Source organism: Mastigoproctus giganteus, chromosome 1, assembly GCF_048544385.1.
Source record: "Mastigoproctus giganteus isolate SK-2022 chromosome 1, ASM4854438v1, whole genome shotgun sequence".
In the NCBI taxonomy this organism is placed as follows: Eukaryota; Metazoa; Arthropoda; class Arachnida; order Uropygi; family Thelyphonidae; genus Mastigoproctus; species Mastigoproctus giganteus.
Genome location: NC_143575.1, coordinates 209,139,469 through 209,159,410, shown reverse-complemented (window position 1 = coordinate 209,159,410; position 19,942 = coordinate 209,139,469). Strand labels below are relative to the sequence as shown.

The following is a 19,942-nucleotide window of genomic DNA, read 5'->3' as shown; positions in this document are numbered from 1 at the left end:
TGTTAAGTAGCTCTAATTTCTTAAAAGAAATAAGAAGAGAGCCCAGAAGAAGGAAAGCACCTTTTTCTTTAATTTAGATAGACTTACTTAACTCTACGCTTGGCCACAAAGCGGCACTACTCTTGTCTTCCTGTGGCATGGCCGGTAACCTGGGTGGTAAGGAGAAACCCCCAGGGCCAAAAGAAGCCATTATGGATGAAAATAATTATCCACTGTTAGAGCCTTCGAACTCCAGAACAGACACCTACATTAATCATGACTCCAATCACGACTTAGGAAATGATCATCCAAAGAGACAGAAGACTAATCAGATGGAGCAACCCTGCCCATCATTTTTAATTTTCCACTCCCTCACTAGTCAGCCAATGAACAAACTACGGGCAGTTTTCGCTTTTTGAGTTCCCGGTTTATGAGTTTTTTCCCCCCAGGTATCAATTATCAACAAAATCAAAAATATGGACATTAATTGCAAAAAATGAATGTTAAATATTCATAAATACTGCATTCGAAACCACATGAATAGCTATAAAATACAGTGTATCCTGCTTTACGATATTAATCTGTTCCAGAGACATCATCATATCGTTAAAATATCATAATATGAACCAAATAAATTCTTTTTTGGTAATTCGTTTCAGGATCTCGGAAGTTGAAATTTTCGCTGTGTAACTAAGCTATTTATCTCTCTAAAATGTCATTTTTAAGGTCGTGAGCATGGTTTGTAAATTGTATTAGTTACCAATTCAAATCACTAAAATGCACTACACTTTCATCGTTATCATATATTCCTTTATAAGAATCAATTTTGAATGCCTTTGCGATATTTTTCTAAAACACATTTCTTTCCATTAGCATAAAACAATAAAAACAATTTGCACTTTCCGGTTTATTGGGCTTTTCTGTTACTGCAAGCAATTATAAACGGGTAGTAAACTCGATCTTCTTGCATTTTCAAAAGTATCGATAGCCAGAATTGTGTAGGTTTTTATGTTATTATGGTGAAATGTGTTTCCCCTTCACTGAAATCTTCAATCATATAAAAAACATAAATAAAATTTCAGAATCTTCTCTTCATTCCTTTTTTTTTTTTTTTTTTTTTTTAAGTTTCATAAACTTGTTACTCCACATGAATCCTGTTAGTTGCAATTTGTGTGTGCCGTTAAAAAATGCTTATGCGTGCAATCATGAAATTTATAATTAAAAGAGATTTACCTTGGAAACATGCCTCTTGAAACATTTCTGAAGAAGATGACTCCTTGTGCAACAAACAGAGTGCTGAGCCAATAATGAGTAATCAACGAGTGTGCATGTAGTTGATGATGATGAAGAATAAACATTTTTAAGTCGTAAATAATTTCTCTATTATTATAATTTGCTTGCTTTTACATGCTAAGTTTTCATTTCTTTTGATAAATCAATCATTGTTTAAACATAAACTAATTAGCTAACTAATTTTATTGTTGAGAATGTAACCCCTGTTTTTAACCTTATATCTATGGAAAATAAATTCCTGCTTTACGAGTTTTCGTTTTATGAGCACGCGCTAGGAATGAATTAACTCGTAAAGTCTAGAACTACCTGTATTTCCCTTTGTAATACAAAAACATCTGGAAGGTATTACAGGATCTCCTAAGACTGTCAAGAGATTGCAATCAGGAAACTACGAACCACAGACATTCGGAGAAACTTTTACAGCTAACAAACTTTGCAGGCATTCCAGTAAAAATATCTCCTCACGCCACCCTAAATTCATCTAAGGGTGTCATATCCAGTTGGGACCTTTAAATGTCACAGAGGAAGAAATAACCCAAGAACTGCAGGAACAAAATGTAATTCAAGCAAAACGTATAATGACTAAAAAAGATAATCAACTTATGCCTACCGGAAATAATATTTTCACGTTCGATACGCCCAACTTATCCTCCTCTGTAAAAGCAGGTTATTTACTTTGCCGTATCCACCCGTACATTCCCAATCCTTTAAGATGTTGTAAATGTCAAATGTATGGCCACTCACAAACTGTATGCAGAGGAGTTACTGTCTGCTCCAACTGCGGTTCCTCGGATCGCACACACGTTACAACCGTACAACTCGAAAAATGACCTGTCCAAATTGCAAAGGTGCCTATTCATCCTGCCTATTCCAGAACTTGTGAAAAATGGAAAACTGAGAAAAAAAATAGTAGAGTACAAAGTTGAGAACAAAGTCAGAAGACTAGTTGCACCTACTATGAACAAAAATATTTCCTATGCTAATGCAGTAAAAAAATACCAAACAGTCTACTCAAACTGATGTCACAGTTCCTACTAATAAATCTGATTGGGCTAGAACTGTCCTCTCTGAGGAACAACCAAATGTATGAAACAACAACCCAAACTCTCTGACAATACCAGCGGCATCTCCTCCTCCAATGAGTGCTGCCACTACATATTACAAATTCAAATATAATGAAAAATATTCAGGACACAACCATGGACACAGATGGCACATCTATAGGAAGGTTCAATTTTAGAAATTCATACCAAAGAAGAAGAAATGGACGCTGGTTGGCCAGTTTCCCTAAAAAAAGACAAACAAAAATTGGAATGACATAAGCCAGTCACCTTAAAAAAGCAGTCAGATACAGCTACAACAAGTAAACACAAATAATGGCCTTCATTCTACAATGGAACTGCAGAGGCTTTTGTTGCAACACAGATGATATCCATGATTTAATTAAACCGGTATTCTCCAGTTGCTCTTTGTCTTCAATAAACTTACTTAACCTCACAAATTTCTCCTTTGATAAAGAACTATTGCCTTTATTGAAGAGATCACAATACAGCAAATACTGCCCATGGTGGTGTAGCAATCTTAATAAATTCAAAGATTCCACCTAAGCATATCCCACTTCAAACTGAAATAGAAGCTGTTGCTGTTCGTATAACTCTCCATATTGCAATATCACTAGTCTCAGTCTACTTACAGCCAAACCATACTTACTGTTTAAAAGAACTTGAAGGCCTCTTCATACAGATACCTCCACTTCTCTGTATATTAGGGAACTTTAATGGGCACCATCCTTTATGGGGTGCTACTAAATTAGATAGACGGGGTTGACTCATTGAAAGCTTTTTAGAGGCACTAAACCTCTCCATACTGAATACTGGTGCACACACTCACATTCAGCTCCCAACTGGATATACTTCAGCAATAGATCTCTCCATTTGTTCTCCAGTACTGGTCCCGACCGTAGAGTGGTATGTTATAAATGACCCCTATGGGCAGCGATCACTTCCCAATCATATGCAAAGTATTGATAACACAGGCTCCTTTAACTAAACCCTGCAGGAAATGGAAATTTACCCGAGCAAACTGGGCAAAATTTCAGTCATCAATCTCTTTCGATGAGAAAAAAAATCTGTCTCCAGCCTATTGATGATGTGACAGATTACATCACGTCACATCTCCTAAATGTGGCCAAAGATACAGTACCATTATCAAATCCCCCGGGCAGAAAGCATTATAATTATTGGTGGAATGAGGAATGCACAAAAGCAAAAAATAAAGCCTGGAATTTGTTTTGGCAATATCCAATCACAGCCAATCTGATAAATTATAAGACATTAAGGGCAAAAGCACATTTCATACAAAGGCAAGCCAAAAAAGAATCCTGGACCCGTTTTGCATCAACAATTAACAGAAACACTGACGGCAAAATAATTTGGAAAAAAAATCAGACAGCTTTCTGGTAAGTTTCCAACCATACCTTCTCCAGTCCTCTCTTGGAATGGGCAACATACAGGGTGATTCACTACCAGTGTGACAAACTTGCAGGAGGTGTAGGGAGCACAAAGACGAATCGGAATCACATAGCATTGCAGGGTTCGAAATGCATTCGTCATGCGGTAGAGGACGTTGAACGGGAGGTCGCGTGAACAGTGATCCTGCTGGAAGTCGGCATTTGCGAACCGGTTCCCGAGGCAGTAGGATGGATGAGTATTCAAATGCTGAACTGGTCGACATGCACTTCTCGTATGGAGCTGCGGACTGTAACGGGCGCGCCGCTCTGCACTTGTATCAGGAACGTTTCACGCACAGGCGTGCTCCTCATCATACGATTTTCGCACGTGTGCACAGAAGGTTACGTGAGACTGGTTGTTTCATGAGCGGTACCATGAATCAAGAGCGAACGACGAGGACGCTAGACAATGAGGAGAATGTCCTATGCCTTGCAGAAGGCAATCCGAGTAAGAGTACTCGAGCGATAGGCCAACGATTGAGTATTTCCAATCCACTGTACAGAGGATACTGTCAACAAACCAAATGAGTTCATACTATCTGCAACACGTCCAATCATTGGAGCCTGCGGATTATCCACTCCGGAGGACTTTTGCTACTTGGTTTCTTCAACAGAAACGGTTCGCAAATGCTGACTTCCAGTGGGATCACTGTTCACGCGACCTCCCGTTCAACGTCCTCTACTGCATGACGAAGGCATTTCGGACCCTGCAATGCTATGTTATTCCGATTCGTCTTTGTGCCCCCTACACCTCCTGCAATTGTGTCGCACTGGTAGTGAATCACCCTGTATATATAGTCCCTCAGATATAGCTAATGCTTTGGGTAATACTTTTGCTGAAATCACAGCAACATCAGTTTATACCACATCTTTCCAGTGAATTAAAAACAGTAGAGAACAACATTCTATTAACTTCCAAACTACCCACATTCTACCATATAACAAACCTCTACAATATTCCGAACTTTTGCATGTCATTAAAACAGCTCATAATGGTGCCGCCGGGCCAGATGGGATCTGTTATGTCGTGCTGCAACATCTTGATGATAAAGCTTTGTGCCTCCTCCTGGTCTTTTACAACCGTATTTTTTTAGAAAATGTTTATCCAGCTTCTTGGCACCACGCTATTGTTTTGGCATTCCTGAAGCCCGGAAAAGATCCATCCAACCCCCATAGCTATAGACCAATATCTCTGTCATGCTGCCTCAGCAAAATCCTTGAATAAACTGTCCACAGTAGACTCATCTGGATCATTGAGTCACAACATCTAATGGGCCATAGTCAACATGGCTTTCAACAAAACAAGTCATGCTTGGATCTCATGATCAAGGCTGAATTTGCCATTCACAATGTGTTTGTTAAACATGAACATCTAGTAATGGTTTCTATAGATATAGAAAAGGCTTTTGACACCACATGGCGGCATGGCCTACTTAGTGATCTTTATTCTTTCGGTCTACGGGGCAACCTTCCCATATTTGTTCAGAACTTTCTATACAATAGATCGTTTCAAGTAAGATACCAAAATTCCCTCTCTACAACTTTCATTCAGGAAGAAGGTGTTCCTGAGGGATCAGTACTGAGTGCCACTCTTTCTGCTCTTAGAATCAATTCCATCACGAAACAGCTTCCAAACACAGTTGAGACGTACCTTTACCCGGATGACCTTTCCATCTCCTGCCATTCCCAAAACATGAGATCTATTGAAAGGCAGCTTCAGATATCACTTAATAAAATACAAAAATGGGCCAGCCTTAACGGCAATCGACTCTCCTAACAGAAAACAGTTGCTATCCATTTTTGTAGGCAATACAAACTTCATCTGGATCCTGAACTGCAAGTTTCCAATGTTTCCTCCCAGTCACTACTAACATCAGAGTTTTGGGATTAATCCTTGACAACAAATTAAATTCCTTAGACAATATTAAAAATGTACATACTTCCTGTTTAAAAAAGTTAATAAATATACTCAGAACTTTATCCCCCCCCTAACATGGGGTGCAGATTGCACCTCCCTGCTTCGGTTATACAGGGCATTAATCAGATCACGTCTTGATTATGGTGCTCCTGTCTATGATTCTACCAGAGCAAGTGCTTTGCACTTGGAGCTTTCAGAACATCACCAGCACATAGCCTCTACGTGGATGCTCATGAGGCCCCCCCCCGCTAACTCTACGTAGGAAAACACTGCTACTGAAGTATGCTGTCAAAATACAAGGTTGTTCCTCGCATCCAATTCAGTCATACCTATTCAATCCACCATTAGAAAACCTCTACAGAAATAAGCCTAGTATAATAAAACCAGCTGGCCTTTGCCTTCTTGAACTGATGCAGGTTTGGAATGTTTCCATTCATTCTGTACAACAGGTAGTAATGTGCGCTCAACCACCATGGACTTGTCCTCCTCTACTGACCTATGACACTTACTTTTGCCAGTGGGGAAAATAACACTCACAGATATATTGATTTTACTCCAACTTATACAGATGGCTCTAAATTGAACTCAAATGTTGGAGCAGCAGCAGTGTTCCTAAATACAATTATTTCAGCATCCCTTCCACCTGAATTCAGTATCTTCTCAGCAGAATTATATGCAATTAAACTAGCCTTAGAAAATCTCTGTTCTGACTGCTCATTAAAATTTGTTATTTACACTGATTCCCTCAGCTCAATTACGGCATTATGTAACTCCTCAGATAAAGTTCACCCTTTTCTAAATGAAATTAGAAGATTATTACTGCAGATTGAAGAGCACCACCAACTGATCACCTTCTGCTGGATTCCGGCACATTTCGGAATTTCTGGTAATGAACTGGTTGATAAAGCTGCAAAAAATCCAACTACCTTAGATTTAACCTATATCCCTGTTCCAGCATCAGACTATTCACAAATCATTCATAGTGCATGCCTAACAGAATGGACAGCAATATGGCACTCTCAAACAAATAATAAGCTTTTTCAATTTAAACAGGATCCTAAAATTTGGCATTCCAGTATCTGTACATCAAGACGAGAAGAAATAGTCCTTTCAAGAGCAAGAATAGGTCATACTCATTTGACTCGCCTTCATTTACTCACAGGTGGTGATCCACCACAGTGTCCACATTGTTCTATAAATCTAACTGTCAAACACATTCTCATTGAATGCCCATACTATAAACAAGACAGAAATAAAACACTACTGTCATTGGTTAACCTTAGGAAGCCAATAACTCTAGAGAATGTCATTGGCGATAGTGCAAGTATTCCTGAATTTTTCAACTTTCTGAAGCAAGCTGGAGTTTTTAGTCATTTCTGATTTTAGCCTTTTCTCACGTTAGAACGATTTCTCATATATTATTACAATAAATATAAATGAATAGGCACATTATAGCCAAAGCAGCTTATGCTCCATCAAATCCCCACAATAACAACATAACTGTACATGTAATGATATGATACATAGCATTAATTTCATTGTGGAGATCCTTCACCATGAGTTGCTCAGGGAAGAAGTAAAACATAGGTTCATTCCCCATACACTTATTTTGACACTTTTTGAGGGCCTTATCAGTAGACAGTCAGCACTGCTGAAAAGTGAATAATGTGGCAAACCAGTGATTTAAAATTCACACTATGTGAGATGCTTGCTAACATAGGAAGTTTTAAAAGCTCAGAGAATTTAGGGCAAAGGCCTTATCTTATTAAAGCTATGAGACCCGAAAAAGTGAGTGTGGAGAATGACATCCATTTTAAATAAATTGCAATCTTCTTCTCTATTGGAACAGTGCTTTATATTTAAAGTGTGTAATGCAGTACTGAGGAATCTCATAATGAAGGCCCTCTGCAATATGAGATTGGTGCACTCGATAGCAATTAATTTTGCTCAAATCTCTGTATAGACTGAGGCCCTTGACTTAAATTCTTTACATAAAAGTATTATACCAGGGGTACAGTATTCTTCACAAGAAAATTGTAAGAGATTTGTCAACATGTGGTTGAATTGTAAAGATATGTTACACTTAATACAATATACTTAAATAGACCCCAATGTATATAATGGTGTTGGAGTGGCCTTGCATCCTTCAATGCTGTTAAGGTTACATTATTTTTGTTAATTCAATATCAGATTATTCTAAATATGATGTTTTTCAAAGTTGCTACCATTCCTCATCCAGTGACATGGAATTTTAAATGTATTTTTGTATGGATTATTTGAAATTGAAGTCTTAACTGTGTCCTGTGACTTCTGAATAGTTTGTCTAATTCAAAACGACTGCTAAAACCAACTACTGACAAACATCATTATAACTAGATTGAATAGAGCTATAACAAAAAATTTGTAGTATGTATAGCATTATTTTACAGTATATGCCACTTTTAAATTTTACATTTCTGTTCTTCCTCAAGAATTGAATAGTGTTGTGAAGAATTTATCAATACTACAAAATGAATGATTTCCATTGCAGGTACTGCACATCTTCGAGTAACTGCATGTATATGTTCAATTTGAGAAAGTGAGAATGAGTGTGCATCAGAGAAAAGAATGCTTTTGTATTGGGAGATTATAAAAAAAGTCATCTGTTCTTTTTAAGGAATTACAATGAGGAATGTGAAATATTCATGAATTTCTCATACATAAAATGGCCAAGTTTTGTTTTTGTCTCCATAATAGTCATGCAGCTCTGTATATGAGCTATATTCTTTATTATGCATAATTTTACATGCTTGCCAAGGAGTGTTGACTGTGCAAAAATAGGTGTTGTTTCTCTCTTTTAGCACTGTCACTTACTCAGTAAACTTCATAACTCAGTATGAGCTGCTCTTTCAAATTACAGCTCTGTAAACTAGTCGTAGAGCACTTTCATTCACCAGTGACCAGTTTGACTTGCATAAAATGACTAGGTGTGAAGAAATAGTTGTTGTTATTTGGTTTTTAGAAGCATTAGCAACTAAGGCCATATTGCTCCGGGGATATGCGGTGGTCATTCCCTGACCTTTCCACATCCTCCGTATTTGGTGGTGACGGGCTCGAACCCCAGTCTAATCAAGAAGCGTGTGCTAAGCACTGCTGCTCCTGCCCACCTGGCTACGGAGGCACCTGAAGAAATAGAAGATGATTGTAAAATTCTAATGTCCTGCAAATCAATTTAAAAAAAGTCATCTGTTCTTTTTAAGGAATTACAATGAGGAATGTGAAATATTCATGAATTTCTCATACATAAGATGGCCAGGTTTTGTTTTTGTCTCCATAATAGTCATGCAGCTCTGTATATGAGCTATATTCTTTATTGTGCATAATTGTACGTGCTTGCCAAGGAGTGTTGATCCATGCAAAAATAGGTATCGTTTCTCTCTTTTAGCATTGTCACTTACTCAGTAAACTTCATAACTTAGTGTGAGCTGCTCTTGCAAATTACAGCTCTGTAAACTAGTCGTAGAGCACTGGCATTCACCAGTGACCATTTGACTTGCATAAAATGGCTAGGTGTGAAGAAATAGAAAATGATTGTAAAATTCTAATGTCCTGCAAATCAGTATGTTTTTTTTTTTTTTTTTATTATTATGCTTTATTTTAGTATATACTTGCATGAAATCAATCAAGTCAAAATATTATGACTATCTACCACATAATAGGTATTGACCTCTTCTTGCTGCCAATACCACTGCCACTCTGTAAGGCCTCTGAACATTGCAGGAGGTATGTTATGCCATATCTCCAGGATTCTCTCCATAGATCTGCAGTAGTCTGTGTATCCAAACATCGGATCTGTCTATGTAATCCCAGAGATGGGCTTTTGGGATTCATATTGGTGAATTTAATGGCCAAGGTAGCACCTAGAAGTCACTTTCATGTTTGGCAAATCACCCTCTAATAGTACTGGCAACGTGGTAAGGCATATTATCCTGCTGAAATACACCTGTGCTATCTAGGAAGACAATCACCACGAAGGGGCGTATCTGATCAAACACAGTTGGTCAACCATATAGGTAGTTTTTAGTATTCAGAGTGCAATCTAGGGATATGAGGGCTTTAATTGATTCTTAGGAAATAACATCTCCATACTAACACTGCTACTACCTGCCTGCTTCTGTTGGACCAGGACATTGGAGTGATTTCCTTCTTCAGTTTGTTGCTGTATCCTCCATAGTAGAAGGATACAGCAACAAACTGTATCCTACTATGGAGGATACAAACAAAAAAGTTGCCCTTTCTGATGAATCACATTTCCTATTATATCCATAGTAGGAAATGTGATTCATCAGAAAGGGCAACTTTTTTCATGGTGTTTCCAAGTCAAAAAATTATGACCACTTACTAATAGTGGGTATGACCTCTTCTTGCTACCAGTAAATAATGGTCCAATAATGCCATTCAGATGCAGACTTGTCATTGGTGGTGGGTAGCTGCAAGTGTTTTTTTTTTTTTTTGTTTGTTTAATGAAAACCCCAAACATGAAAGGTATTAGAACCTATAGTACTTAGTACCATGTGTGTGTTGAAGGTTGAAAAGATAGGCAATACTTGTTGGCATTAGACTTGAATTTCTGTATATTTTAATTTTCAGGAAATACATGATGCATATGAACTAAGGTTGTTCCAGAAAACTGAAGTTGAAGTGATAAATGAGGAAGAAGACAAGTTGGTTCTATGAGTTTCAAGTTGGACAGTAAATGGATTCTGACTGGTTGTGACGTGTTCAGACTAGTTTGGAAGAAGAGAGAGAGAGGGAACAGTGCCCATGGAAGTATCTATGGAAAAGGCATGCAGGACAAACAGAATTTCTATGAGATAGAGTGGAGAGACTTTGTAAGAGATAGATCATGAACTAGCCTGACTGCCCTCTTTTGAATAGTCTAGAAGCCTGAAAGAGAGGGAGGGGGAGATCGTGGGAGCACCATCCCAGATGTAGGAACAGTATTCCATGGTGGATTTGAGATTTGTACAGAGTAAGAAATTGTTTAGAAGAGAAGTAGAGCAAAAGAGAAAACCCAGTAGTTTTTTCAGATGCTGAGAAGCAATATGCATGATTTGCTTGTGCCAAGTGAGATTGGAAATTAGAGTAATTCCTAATGGGGATATATGATCTTGTCTAGTGATCTGAATGTCATCAAAGATAAGAATAGGAGCAGTAGACTCCTTTTGGAAGATATACGACTGGACTGAGTTTTAGAAATGAAATTAACTAAGTTATCATTGCCTCACTGAGGAATTACTTGGAGAACTGGTGGTGGACATTTGTGAAGATGAATCTGTTTGTATGCAGGGCAGGTTTTCTCAAACTGGATAGTAGAACGTAATGGGCTGTCAACTGCAAAACTATGGATAGGATTTCTAGTTAGTGGAAGAAAGTCATTAATATACAGGAGGGAAAAGAGTGGGAGAAAGAACTGAACCTTTGTGAACACCGCATTAGTAGAAAAGTTATAAGACAGAGAGCTATCTACCAGACAGAGCTATTGCTTACAGTGAGTGGTTAGAGAGAAAACTAGATACCCAATTGCAAAAAGCAGTCTGAAATCCATGTGGTGGAAGCTTGTTTAGGAGACCTTTATGCCAAACACAATCTTGGCCATATACCTCTTATTCTCAGTACACTCCACTTATTGCCTCCTGTGGTCTTCTCTCAAAAGGATTCCAGAAGAATTTTGAACAATCTTGATGCCACGAAAGATCCAGCCTTTGAAATGTCAAGAGCTACTGCTTGAGTTTCACCAAACTTTTTCACTGAATTTGTTCATAGATGGGTAACGTGAGCCATTATCAGTGGACTGACACCAACAGAATCAGTATTATCAATCATTGGTCAGAAGGAAAGCTTCAAGATAGCTTAAGAGTTGGCAATTAATGGATTTCTTCATTACTTTAGTTTTCATGGCACACTGTAACCTTGCTGTTTTTGTGCCACAAAAATCAAATCAAATCAAAATCCATTACTTTAGAAAGAGTAAAAGTAAGAGCAACAGGATGATAATTGAATGGGATGGATTTGTTACCCATTTTAGGAACTAGCTGGATAGGAGCATATTTCCAAACAGAAGGAAAAACGTCAGTGGAATATGAGAGTGTAAAAAGGCAAAACAGAACAGGAGAGCCGACCGGGCTAGCCAGGTGGGTAAAGTGCCTGCCTGGCAACCCAAAGGTCGCGGGTTCGATTCCCGCCTCGGGCTTGGATCAAAGTACTGCAAAAACCTTGGGAGGTGCACTATGGCCACAGAAGCCGATGCGCCAACAACTACCAAACAAAACAACAACAAACAGAACAGGAGTAACCTCAGATGCACAGGTTTAGAGTGCAAGTTGAGAAATACCATCATGACCTGGATCTTTCGTGGCATCAAGATTGTTCAAAATTCTTCTGGAATCCTTTTGAGAGAAGACCACAGGAGGCAATAAGTGGAGTGTATTGAGAATAGGAGGTATATGACCAAGATCATCAGTACAAGGGTAGAAGAAAAGTAGGATACTGGCAGGTCAGCTTTATCTTATTATTAGCAATGGTAGTAGTGGTGGGAAATAATGCAAGGAAGCAATCTTATATAGCATCAGCCAGAAAAAAAACCATGTGACCTCAATTCTTCATCCCTCTAATAATTATGTTTAATTCACACACAACCGATTGTCTTCATCGACCTTCAGTCTATCCACTTGCACATAACAACTCAACTCCCAGTTGATGGATTTTTGTGAAATTTTATATATTTGAACCTTTTAAAAATATTTGTCGAGCCATTTCAAATAATTCAATGAAAATTGAGCAAATAAAAATCTGACAGTTATCTTGCCTACCTTTGTATTATTTTCAAACTTAGGCAATAAGCTTGATATGCCTTCATCAGATCATTAATAAATACTGTGAACAGTAAGGTGCCTATCACTGAATTCTGAGAACTCCTCTAATAAGCATTAGTCTAAGAAGAGCATTGCCCCTTTATAACCATCCTCTGGCAATGAACCATCCCTTTTTCATAGTAATTTGACCCTAATGCTACACTGCCCCAATTTGTACAGCAGTCTTTTGTGTGGAACAATGTCAAAAGCTTTACTGAAATCTGAATATTTGTGGAATGATCATTTAATCCATGAACTGGTGAAAGATCTTAACTTAATTGTCATTATCTGAATCTTCTGTGGATTTCTCCTTCTGGACATACTCTCCCTTGAACTTTACACACTTTTTCCACTGTCATACCCATGCATTAAATGCTTCTTGCAAACCATTTTTCGAAAGACTGCAAAGTGCTTCTGTTGTGGCTCTGTGACACATTGTGTTGGGTGAAAAATGCTTGCCTTTTGGAGCTTTCTTTCAATATGGAAACGAAGAAATCACATAGGCCTAAGTCTGAAAAATAAGGGGAGTGTCAGAACCTCGGCACCTATGGTAGTGACCACTTCCTGCACAATATTAGCCATATGGAGCCTGGCATTGTCTTGACGGAGAAACTACTTCACACTGGAATATGGCTGTCCTACCAAGACATTCATAACCATACGCTTCATTCATCTCTTTAACTGTTTCCAATGCATTTAAGCCCCATCTGACACAATGAAAAATCACATATCACTGTTCAGTCTGTATGTCTGACATGATACTTGCTTTAAAACTATGATCAAAAAAACTTCAAAACTGAAATGAGGATAAAAAAAAATCTTCACACAAAACTAGCTCAACAAGTACTGGTATGCACACACAGTCTGCTCAGTAGCGATCAGGGAGAGTGCCCTGCAGCAGTTATGGAAAATTCACGCGGCAAATGTAAAATCATGTACCAGTCCGTGAATTAAATGATCGTCCCTTGTATGTCAAAATTATTATTTGCATCCAGTTAATTTGTTACTGCATCATAATACCAAACCATATTGTTCAGACAGGATCCCCCTTAACATATCCATGCTGTGATTTCTGCATAATTTAATTCCTGTTAAAGTGATCCTGCAATACTTCTTTAACTACTGACTCCATTATTTTCTATGGAACAGAAATTGGGCTTACAGGTCTAAATTTTTAATATTACCCTTTCCCCTTTGTGAATAGGAGACACATTTACAAACCTTGAATCTGTAGGTCTGCTTATGATGTTACAATTGGTAGAATAGTTAATGATTAGTGCCAAGCAGTTGCTTCTTCACAACAACTTAGACTTCAGGGATGGTTAGAAAAGTGGCAGCTAAGTTTTAATATAGCAAAATGCAAGGTCTTGCACTTGGGCAACAGCAACCCTAAAAAAACTTATATACTGAAGGAATTGAATTAAAAACAATGGAGGAAGAAAGGGATTTAGGAGTTATGATACCTTCAGACATGAAGTTCCCTGAGCATTATAGACAGGGTGGCAAGGAACGTCCATGGTGTCCCGTTTATGTGATATCATACATTTGCTTATTAGAGATGGGGTGTTGCAGTGCTGTGTTTAAGTATGGAGGCTGCACCTAAAGAATGGCATCAAGCTTCTTGAAAGGGTCCAAAGACACGCAGTACACTTGGTGAGATTGGCAAAGGGGTGTCAACATGAAGAAAGCCTTTGAATATGTGGGGTTCAGGGTTAGGTAACTAGGCACATTTTAGAGGAGAAAGCAAAATGAGTGAGAACAAAATTTTCACTCTTATAAATGATTTTAGAACTAGGGACCATAATTAAAATTACAGAGGAAGATGTTTAGATTGGATTGCACAAAGTTTTCTTTTAGCCTGCAGATTGTTGGTTACTGGGATAAGTTGTTTCCCTGGCTAGTTGAGACTGACAGCTGTGCAAGGAGGGGAAGTCATTTATTATTATTATATTTTTATTATTTATTATTTATATTTTTGGCTGGTGCAGCAGAAGCTTTGGATTTCTTTGGGCCATATGGCTTATACTGATATGTATAAGCCATATCACTGGGAAAATATGTATATGTATAAGCCATATCACTGGGAAAATCCTTAGGTGGATAGCAGGATGGATTCAGGGCAGGAGGCAGAGGATTGTGATAAACAGCTGTTCCTCAGATTGGTTTGACGAAAGAAGTGGGGTTCCCCAAGGATCAGTATTAGGACCACTGTTGTTTTTAATTTTCATAAACGACATCGATGAAGGGATAGAGGGCGTGATGTCTAAATTTGCAGATGATGTTAAAATTGGTAGAGTAGTTAATGATCACTGTCAAGCTAAGCTTCTTCAGAGAGACCTAGATAGACTTCAGGAATGGTCAGAAAAATGGCAGCTATGCTTTAATCCAACAAAGTGTAAGGTATTACACCTGAGAAACTGTAATCCCAAAGTGACTTATTCACTTGGTTGAGTTCAACTAAACCCAGTACTGGAGGAAAGGGACTTGGGCGTTACGATACGGTCAGACATGAAATTCTCTGAGCATTGTAAACAGTTGCAAGGAAGGCCCATGGTGTCCTATCGATGATCTATCGAACTTTTGCAAGTAGAGATAGGAACTTGATAATCCCATTATATAAGGCTTTTGTTAGACCACACTTGGAATACTGTGTTCAAGTATGTAGACCGCACCTAAAGAAAGACATCAAGCTTCTTGAAAAGGTGCAATGCCGGGTAACTCGCCTGGTGAGTTCAGCAAAAGGGCGTCCTTATGAAGAAAGACTTCGAATATGTGTGTTGCAGAGTTTGGAAACTAGGCACCTTAGAGGAGATTTGATTGAGGTGTTTAAGGCTCTGAGAGGCATCAGTAAAATGATTGAGGATGAAATTTTCAAGATTATAAATGATGCTAGAACTAGGGGACATAATTTCAAGGTATGTGGGGAAATGTTTAGATTGGACTGCAGGAAGTTTTATTTTAGCCAGCTAGTTATAAATTACTGGAATAAGTTGCCTACATGGGTGGTAGAGGCTGACAGTTTGGGGAAATTCAAAGGTCATCTGGATAGTACCTTTGGGTGAGGGAAGCGCATAGGATGATATGTTTAATTTCCTTTTTCTTTTATTAATTATTATTTTATTTTATTATTTTTATCACTGTTTTATTAGTTTTTTTTTTTTTTTTTTGGCTGGTGCAGCATAAGCCATAGGCTTTCTTGCACCGTACGGCCATTACTAATACTAATACTAATGTACTGGGGACATAGATAAGTTGGTCAGACAGGTACATGTTTACAAAAATGCGAAAAAAATACATCTACATTTCATGTACAGCAAGTCCTTGACTTTAGTAAGGGTTGCATTCTGTGGAACCCTATGTAAGTCTGAATTTTATGTAAGTTGGAATTTCCCTATTTGCTTATGCAGCACTTGCAAATTTGATTGAAGCAAAAAAGAAATGTTCGATGAACATGTAAATAGAATTATTTATTCAATTTTTTTATCTTATGCGCAGGAAAAATTACAAAATTACAAAAAGAGAGAGGAGGCAGGCATAACTTCAGCAAGTTTTACCTTTCGAGCATTGTTGCTAGAATTAACTCTCCAGCTGATAAGCATGCCACTGTGGAAGTTTAGGGCTGTGGAGATTTTAGAGGTTTTTCCCAACACATCACAAAATTTCTCTGCAGCTGCAGAATCGGCACTAGCGACTTCACCACATACTTTAATATTTTGGAAACCAGCGTGATTCTTGAACCTATTAAACCACCCATTGCTTGCCATGAACTTGGCTTGGGTTTCGCTGTACTTATCCTTAATATCTTCATAAATACTTCTTGCTTTTGCTTGAATAGCCATTGGACTCAGTGGCACTTACTTCTGAATCTGATTTTCCTTCCATGTAGCTTTTCCATCTTCGATATAGCATCTGAATGCTGTTCTGTTGATCTTAAATGCATTGGTCCTTTAACATCTTCATTTCTAAATCAATTTTGTTTTGTTTCCTAGCACTGCCAGCACTTGCACTTTCCATTGGTCCCTTTCCCTTCACCACTGTATTGAGTAAATAGGAATGAAGAGAAGATTTTGAAAATTTGTTTTTTATATGATTGAAGATTTCAGTGAAGGGGAACATTTCAACATAATACCATAATATAAAAAAACCACAGAATTCCATTTATCGGTATTATTGCAAATGCAATAAGATCGAGTTTACTACTAGTTTATAATAGATTGCGCTAACAGAAAAGCCCAATAAACCAGAAAGTACAAATTGTTTTTATTGTTTTATGGTAGTGACCTCCAGAAATGTGCTTTAGAAAAATATCACAAAGGCATTCAAAATTGATTATTGTAATGGAATATATGATAATGATGAAAGTGTAGTGCAATTTCCATTATAAAAATTTTCTTTTATAGAGATAAATAGCTTAGTTATATAGCGAAAATTTCAACTTCCGAAGTCTTGGAATGAATTACCAAAAAAACAATGGTATTGTAAATGGAGATATTTTCAAGATACCTCCATTTACAATACCTCCATCACGATTCCTATGGGATACAAAATACATTTCCATGATTTTTTTAAGTTTGCAACTGCTAGCAAAAACTTACGTAAAGTCAAATTTCTGTAAGTCGAGTGTTGTGTAAGCTGGGAAGTGTATGCATTGTATAATTACATACATTTATAGGTATTTTACATTAATGACTAAATTGGAATTTAGCCAGCAACAACTGTTGTTGTTGTGTATTGTATTGTATTTGTATTTATTGTTACAATAAGGTTAAGTTAGTTTAAATATATAAGTGTTTAGTTTTGTTAAGAAAATTTGTTTATGAATGTTTTAATTTGAGTGATGTGGCTGCATTATTGTGGTTAATTCAAGTAATTTTGTATTATCAACTTCAACCAGGTTGTGAAACCTCATGGTTTTGCATTATCCAACACTATTGGATTGAAAATAACATAAATAAATAAATAAATAAATAAATAAATAAAAATAATAAATGAAGCAAAAAAAAAAAAAAAAAAACCCTTTAAAGTAGCAGTTAAGTAGTAGTACTATATCATCTAACACACTAATATTTGCCCAGTTTTGTCACAGATGGCTGTTTCTCTGTTTGGTGTAGATGACATATCCCAATCCATGCTTACGTTGATTCACACTGGGCTGTTGTCAGCGTACATAGATTGGTAAAGGAAGTGAAGCCAGTCGACATCGCTGGACAGTGCAGTGTGGAGTCAGTTTGGTGTGACATAAACATTGGGAGATCAAAATTGAGAGTAGGAGTGTGCTATAGGCCTAATGACTCTGATGAGTATAATAAGAAACTGTTCGGAGAAATAGAGTGGGCCAGTAAATCAGAGTCTTATAATGGGGGATTTTAATTTCCCAGATATTGACTGGAATTTGGGGGCTGGTTACTCACACACTAGCAGGACTTTTGTGGATTTATTGGATGATTGTTTTCTACATCAGCATGTTCGGGAGGCAACTAGAGGGAGTAATACTCTTGATTTGATTATCAGCAGTGATTCTTCATGCATTAAGAATCTGCAGATAAATGAACCACTAGGTGGCAGTGATCACAGTGTGCTGAAGTGGGATTTACTCAAAGAGGTAACTACCATTAGGGGTAAAGGGAAGGGTTATTGCTTCCGTAAAGGCGACTACGATGGACTGAGACAGTATTTAAATTCTATACAGTGGGACCAACTGATGATGTTACCAACAGCAAATTCAAAATGGGAAGCATTCAAAGAACTTATCTTGGAAGCTACTAGGCTTTACATACCAACTAAGAAATATTGTTCAAGGTTTAGGCCAAAATGGATGTCGGATGAACTAATGAGGCATATGGCAGAGAAGAAAAATGCATGGGATACATACAAATTAACACATGACACAGAAGCCTATGATAGATACAAGTTGATATGCAACCAAGTTACAAAGGAGGTTAGGCAGGCGAAGGCAGATTACGAGAAATCCTTGGCAAGGGATGCAAAGAAAAACAGCAAAGAGTTCTTTACTTATGTAAACTCTAGAAGGAAGGGGGTGAATCAGATTGGTCCACTTGATATTGATGGGTCAAGTGTTGATGATCCTGCTCAGGTAGCTAACAAACTAAATGAATATTTTGCATCGACATTCACACATGAGGAGTTATTCAGCGAGGGGAATGCCAGAGGTGTATTCAACTCTAGCAGTAAGCTACAGAATCTTGAAATAACTGGGAGTAAAGTGGAGGAGAAACTGTTGAAGATAAACACAAGAAAGGCACCCGGGGTGGATGGGATCTATCCAGTTATATTAAAGGAGGCAGCAAAGGAAGTAAGCAAACCCTTAGCCATAATTATGAGAGCTTCCTTGGACTCAGGGGAGGTACCCATAGACTGGAAATGTGCAAATGTGACCCCAATTCACAAAGGAGGATCAAAGGCTGACACAAGTAATTATAGACCTGTGAGCTTAACTTCTGTTCCAGGAAAATTAATGGAGGCACTGGTTAAAGAAGCACTGCAGGATCATTTAGACAAGACTTCAGTTATAGCTCAGACACAGCATGGTTTTGTTAAGGGGAAGTCTTGCCTGACCAACTTGATTGAATACTATGATGCAGTCACAAAAGAACTGGATGCAGGGAATAACTTTGATATTATATACTTGGATCTTAGAAAGGCTTTTGATACTGTTGCACATGGAAGACTGCTACACAAATTGGAGCAGTGTGACATTGGAGGCAAATTGCTGCTATGGATAAAGGGGTGGTTGAGGGGGAGAAGACAGAGAGTGGTAATCAATGGACACTGCTCATCGTGGACTGATGTTATTAGTGGAGTCCCTCAGGGCTCAGTGTTGGGTCCATTATTGTTTTCTGTATTTATAAATGATATTGATGATGGTATATCAGGCTTAATGTCCAAGTTTGCAGACGATACAAAGGTTGGCAGGGTTGTCAAGGACACTACTGACACTATGCTGCTGCAACAGGATCTGGAAAGGTTGAGCAGATGGGCTGAGAGGTGGCAAATGAAGTTTAACATTGATAAATGTAAAGTACTACACATGGGAAACAGCAACCCCAGAGCAACGTATCAACTCTGTGGTACTACACTGACAGTGGTAGAGAATGAAAGGGACTTGGGGGTGGTTGTGCAGGCAGATATGAAGTTCTCTGAGCAGTGCAGAAGGGCTGCAAGAGTAGCTCATGGAGTATTGTCAATGATATACAGGAATTTTTCCAGCAGGGATAAGGAGGTGATTATTCCATTGTATAAGGCGATGGTCAGGCCACACCTAGAGTACTGTATACAGGTCTGGAGGCCTCATTTCAAGAAGGATGTAGAGCTGCTGGAACGAGTACAGAG

At 38.0% G+C, this 19,942-nt stretch overlaps 1 protein-coding gene across 3 annotated transcripts in view; it reads left to right on the top strand.

The window, feature by feature from the left end:
- Window positions 1-19,942, top strand: part of Cpr (Cytochrome P450 reductase) — a 211,896-nt gene that overhangs the window by 162,131 nt on the left and 29,823 nt on the right. The window lies entirely within an intron of this gene.